Here is a 6,884-nt window from a genome sequence, read left to right as displayed (position 1 = left end):
CTGTTGGTTCGAAGAGAGAGAGAGAGAGAGACAAGACTGTTCGGTTTGAAAATGATGAGAGAAAACTGTTGTACGAAATGATAAAACAAAACAACAAAACTGATTAAGTAATATAACATGTATGACAATCCGGGATTGTCATACCGATTGTCATACCAGGTAAAAGAAGGAAAACAAATAAAAGAAGTAAAAAATAATAAACACTAAATTTATAACTGGTATGACAATCTGATAGTCATACCGATTGTCATACCAGTATAAAATAAAAGAAATATATATATAAAAGTTTATAACTGGCAAGACAATTGATAGTCATACCGATTGTCTTGCCAGTATAAAGCTATACTGAATCATAATAATCAAAATTTAAACTGAAATGACTTTCAACAAGACAATTTCAATTGTCTTGCCGATTGTCATATCAGCTTTAAAAAGAAATAAATAAACACAGAAATACACATATATATAAATATGTACTGAAATAAAGACTTATATAACTTAGTAAAAATTCAGAAAATATTTACAAAATTAAAATAATTAAAATATTTTAGAGATAATAATATTTTCAGTCCAAAAATAGATTTCTTTTGAATTTTAATAAATTAAATTCATAGAAAAATATTTTTAGAGAAAATAAAATATTCTGAGACATTAAAATTAACAAGTTGAGTAAATAAATAAGATAAGATAATAGAAATTACATAGAAATAAGCAAGAAATATGATACAATGATAAAATAAATTTGCAAATGAATTTTTCATTCAAGAACAGATCTCAGATATTAACTAAATTAATCACTAAAACTATTCAACATGCCCAATTTACCAACTAATCTGGTAAATGTGGATTCATCAAGTGGTTTAGTGAAAATATCTGCTATTTGTTCTTCTGTTGGAACAAAAAATAGTTCAACAGTACCATTCATGACGTGCTCTCTAATAAAATGATACCTGATGTCAATGTGCTTTGTCCTCGAGTGCTGCACAGGGTTGTTGGTGATGGCTATTGCACTTGTATTGTCACATAAAATAGGAATTTTGTTCAATACAGAGCCATAGTCTCGTAGCTGGTTCCTAATCCACAAGATCTGAGCACAGCAGCTTCCAGCAACAATATATTCAGCCTCGGCCGTTGAGTTGGAAACTGTTTGTTGTTTCTTGCTGTACCATGAGACTAGTCTGCTACCTAGGAATTGACAACTCCCTGAGGTGCTTTTCCTATCAACAACACTTCCTGCATAATCTGAATCTGTATATCCAACAAGGTTAAAACCAGATTCTTTAGGGTACCAAATACCTAGATTTGGTGTTCCCTTAAGATATCTTAAGATTCGTTTAACAGCAACGAGATGAATATCTCTAGGATCCGCTTGGAACCTTGCACATAAGCATGTAGCATACATAATATCTGGTCTACTTGCAGTAAGATAGAGTAACGAGCCAATCATACCTCTGTAGCTTGTGACATCTACCTTAATGGAGTTTTCACATGGTCCAAGCTTGACAGCTGTAGTTGATGGAGTCCTTGCTGATGCAGAATCCTCTAGATTGTACTTTTTGAGGAGTTCCTTGAGATACTTGGATTGACAAATAAATGTTCCATCTAACCTTTGATGTACTTGTAATCCAAGAAAGAACTTCAGCTCTCCCATCATGCTCATTTCAAACTTGCTGTGCATTAACTTAGCAAATCTCTTACAGAGATTATCATTAGTAGACCCAAATATTATATCATCCACATAGACTTGGACTAATATAGTATCATTCTTATGTTTTTTAGAAAAGAGAGTTTTGTCTATGACACCTCTAATAAAGTTATTTTCAATAAGAAATTCAGAGAGAGTGTCATACCATTTTCTTGGAGACTGTTTGAGCCCATAGATAGCCTTGAAAAGAAAGAAGACAAAATCCAAATGATCTGGATCTTCAAAACCAGGAGGTTGCTCTACATATACCTCTTCATCCAGCTTTCCATTCTGAAAGGCGCTCTTGACATCCATTTGATAAACTTTAAAGTTTGAGAATGCTGCAAATGCCAGAAATATCCTGATGGCCTCAAGTCTAGCCACTGGAGAATAGGTTTCATCATAATCAATGCCTTCAGCTTGAGAATACCCTTTTGCTACCAGTCTTGCCTTGTTTCTTGTAACCACACCATCTTCATCTAGTTTATTCCTGAATACCCACCTAGTACCAACAGCTTTCTTGTGTGTAGGTCTAGGTACCAGTTTCCAGACTTGTTGACTTTCAAACTGATTGAGTTCATCTTGCATAGCAATCACCCAATCTGGATCAGTTAGTGCTTCTTCAATCTTCTTAGGCTCCATCTCAGAAAGAAATCCTGAGAACAGACACTCATTTTGAGTAGCACGTCTAGTTCTGACTCCAACATCTGGATCACCAATAATCAACTCAAAAGGATGAGCTTTATTCCAGACAGTCTGTCTTGGAAGATTTGATCTTGATGATTCGCCTTGAAATTCATTGGGATGTTGTGTCCTACTTGATGATCCTTCAGCATCTCCCCCTGAGTTGTTGCCATGTTGACTTGAAGATTCTCCGTCAGTAGCAGTGGTATCTCCATTGTTGCCAAAGTTTCCATCACTATTACCTTGAGTATCATCATGATTAACAGGTTCTTCACCAGCAACAACCTCAGGTTCTTGACCATGTTCTGATTCTGAATCTGACATATCATCAAACTTCAGTTTCTCAGAAGGATCTTCAGTTTGGATACTAGGGAGTTTAGTGTCATCAAATGTAACATTGACACTTTCAGTTACTTTGTGTTGATCAATGATATACACTCTATATGATCTTCTTCCATATCCAACAAAAATACCCTCATATGCCTTTGCCTCGAATTTACCACGACGATCATCTCCATCCTTGAGCACGAAGCATCTGGCACCAAATACATGAAAGTATTTGATAGAAGGTTTCTGTTCATTCAAAATCTCATAAGGAGTTTTCATGAAGTCTTTGTTGATTAGAGTTCGATTCTGAGTATAACATGCAGTATTGATAGCTTCAGCCCAAAAGTACATTGGAAGACCTGATTCACTTAACATCGTTCTTGCAGCTTCAATCAATGTACGATTCTTCCTTTCTACCACTCCATTTTGCTGAGGGGTTCTAGGAGCTGAAAATTGTCTGGTAATCCCTTTGTCTGTACATAATCCATTGAGAAGTGAATTCTTGAATTCTGTTCCATTATCTGACCTTATTGCTCTAACAGGGACATTAGAATCTAACTCAATCATCTTGATATGATCAATCACAACTTGTGGTGTTTCATCCTTAGAGTGAAGAAATAAAACCCACGTATACTTGGAATAGTCATCAACTATCACAAGACAGTAACACTTCTTTGACATCGAAAGGACATTAAATGGTCCAAATAAATCCATGTGCAATAATTGCAGAACACCAGTTATGGAAGATGTGTCAGTGCCTTTGTGACTTACTTTCTTTGACTTTCCTTTCTGGCAGGCCTCACATAGTCCTTCTGGAGAGAATTCCAGCTGAGGCAGACCTCTTACCAATTCTCTTTTTACAAGAGAATTCATTGTTTTGAAATTGAGATGAGAAAGTCTCTTGTGCCATAGCCAACTCTCATCTGACGATGCCTTTGCATAGAAACAATTGACTTCAGGATTGCTTCCAGAGTTCATGTCAGCTACGAACAGAGTTCCTTTCCGGATTTCCATTAAGAAGGGTTTTTTACTTTTCTTGTGCAGAATCTGACACTTCAGTTTGTCGAATAAAACATTGTAGCCGTTGTCACAGAACTGACTAATGCTAAGTAGATTGTGTTCAAGTCCTTGCACAACATACACATTTTCAATGATAACATTTCCAGCTAGCAAACAGCCATATCCCTCCGTTAAACCTTTGCTGTTATCTCCAAAGGTAACTACTGGGCCAGCTTTCTCAACCACATTTGATAGCAGGGCTCTATCTCCGGTCATATGTCTTGACGATCCGCTGTCAAGAATCCAAACTACCGATTGTACCTGTTTAATGCCCTGCAATACAAATGGATTAGACCTTCTTCGGAACCCAAGCTTGGCTGGGTCCGACATACTTGTAAAATTGGCCTTTATCAGGCAAAACAACATTCTTAATTTTAATATTCTCAACGTTCTCAATGACTGAACATTTGACCTTGTGAACAGCCTTGACAAATTTCTGTTTAGGCTTAGGCACAAATGTCTCATTTCTAGCTTTAGGAGGACTAGCAGTCTTAGACCTATCATGCTTTCTATTATTCACATGCTGACGAGGAGTAGTCTTATCATTAGAAACATGCTTACCATTAAAATAAGCATACATCAGATTAAAAGCACAAGACATACAATCAGGAACACCACATGCTTTATGAGAGGGATTAACAATAGGCAACTTATGCATGGTAGACATGGCATTTGTGTTATCCAACTCATGTGTGTCTGAGTTAGTCTCAGTTGCTTTCACAACCTTGACTGGAACTTTTGACACACTTGACTTGGAGACAGCTTTCTCATTAGCATTATCTTCAGCACGGATTTCTTCTTGAATAATAAATGAGGTCTCATCAAATGGTTCAGCAATTGATTCTTTATAGAGGGGTTCATCAACACCCTTAAGCACATGTGGTACTTCCCTTCCTTTAGCACAGACATGAGGAGGGGAGTTTATGCCTAATTTTCCAATAGCAGCATTGTAATCATAACCTATTCCAGATGTTTGATTAACAGCTTGCTTATTGTAAAACTCTTTGGACTTCGAACAAGAATTAAAGTAAGCTTTAACCTTAGCCTCAAGACCGGTGATCTTGTATTTGAGAATAGTTTCAAGTTGTCTATAACAGTCAACTCTATTCTCTAGAAAAGATACTTGTTCTTTTAATTTATCTTGATTAATGTGCACAAGTCTTAATTCATTGACCTCTTTCTCAAGGTCTTTGATTTGTTGATTTAACAATTCTTTATCATGACGAGCACAATCTAAGGAACCTCCTAGATGATAAACTAATTCAGCATCAGTAAATTTTACCTCTTTTCTTGACGATGAGGTGTTTGCATCACTAGCCATGAGAGCAAGATTCCCAACTTCTTCATCTTCACTGTCAGTATCATCCCAGCTTCTTCCCTTTGCCAGGTAAGCCCTTTCAGATTTACTCTTCTGATTAGAATCGTAAGAGTTCTTCCTAACTTGTTTTGGCTTCCTGCATTCTGTGGCAAAGTGTCCCAACTCATTACAGTTGAAGCATCGAATGGTGCTTCGATCAACCATCCTTGTTTTATACCCACCACTGCTGGTGTTAGAGGATGAAGATCCACCTTTCTGGAATCTGTTGTAGTTGGACTTGTACTTGAACTTGGGATTCCTTTTGAATCTGACATTTGAGAATCTCTTGACAATAAGGGCCATTGACTCATCCTCCAATTGCTCCAGTTCTTCCAAGGAATAATAATCATCTCCTGATTGATTTGTAGTAGGAGGATCAAATTCTGCTACTATCACATTTTCTTCAACCTTGGAAGACTGTACCATTCTTTCTGACTGTTGAGATTGTTGTTGATGTTCATCAGCTACTAGAGCAGTAGACGTGCTGACCACTCTTCCTTTCCCGTAAACTTTCTTCTGCTGAATCTGCTCCAACTCATAAGTCTTTAACACACCATAGAGCCTTTCCAAAGAAATCTCACTCAGATCTCTTGCTTCTCTTATGACAGTGATTCTATGTTCGAGATGAGTTGGCAGTGTTAAAAGGAACTTTTTGTTGACCTCCCTGATGGAATAGTATTTACCATTAATGTTCAGGTTGTTGATCAATGCATTGTACCTCTCAAACACTTCAGTGATTCCTTCTCCTGGATTGGATTTAAAGTATTCATACTCAGAGGTTAGGATTTCTAACTTGTTCTCCCAAACTTCCTCTGTGCCTTCATTAATAACCTCAATAGTTTCCCAGATATATTTGGAATCTCTACAATTCATCACATGTCTATTCATCAAGGGATTAAGGGAATCTACAAAAATTAATTGAAGCCTAGCATCTAGGGAGGCTTCTTCTATTTCAGCAGGAGAGAAATCCTCAGGATCTTTCACATAAGTTCTTGCTTTGGTGATCACCACATCATTTTCTATTACCTCTGGTTCAATAACCATAGGAATTTTTGGACCCTTCTTTAACACTTGCAGATATTTGGGATTAGCAACTTGTAAAAACAGTAGCATCTTCTTCTTCCACATAACATAATTTTCTTTATCGAAAAGTGGAATTTTAACGGTTCCAACTTTTTGTGTAGTCATTATGAATTTTTGAGTGAATAAAAAATTCAAGGAGTGAAAGAAACACAAAAGTCTAGGATCTAGATTTGTACGTTAATCAGAAGGCTCTGATACCAATTGTTAGGTCCCAATATGTTTGTAGAAGGGGGGTTGAATACAAACTTTACCGTTTAATCGAATAAAATGCGGAATAAGAATTGAAACAAAATTCAAGTTAAATAAAACTTTTATTAAACTTGAAATGAGTTACAACAACGGTATCTGTTACAAGGAATTAATCTAAAATTAATTATCACAAATTTAGAATAAATTCGACATGAACTTTTTCTATTTTTGCAATAATTAGAATCAAATGCTAAAAGCGATTTGAGATTAAGTTCTAGGGATTTTGATCCGCTAGATAGTTACACAAGAACAACAAAAGAATTTCTAGTGGATTGGATTTAACAATAACTGCTAGAAATAAATGCTCTGAGGATTTTACAATAATTTCTCTGCTTCTGTTTGTTTTGTGTTCTTCAAAATGGTTGGCTGTGTATTCAAGTGTGTTTAATGAATGTCTTCTGCTTCTTTTATCATAACAGCCGAAATGGAAATGAACTGTAA

This window comes from Apium graveolens, chromosome 7, assembly GCF_009905375.1.
Source record: "Apium graveolens cultivar Ventura chromosome 7, ASM990537v1, whole genome shotgun sequence".
NCBI lineage: Eukaryota > Viridiplantae > Streptophyta > Magnoliopsida > Apiales > Apiaceae > Apium > Apium graveolens.
The sequence above is the reverse complement of the archived record's forward strand: the minus strand, read 5'-3'. Positions refer to the sequence as shown.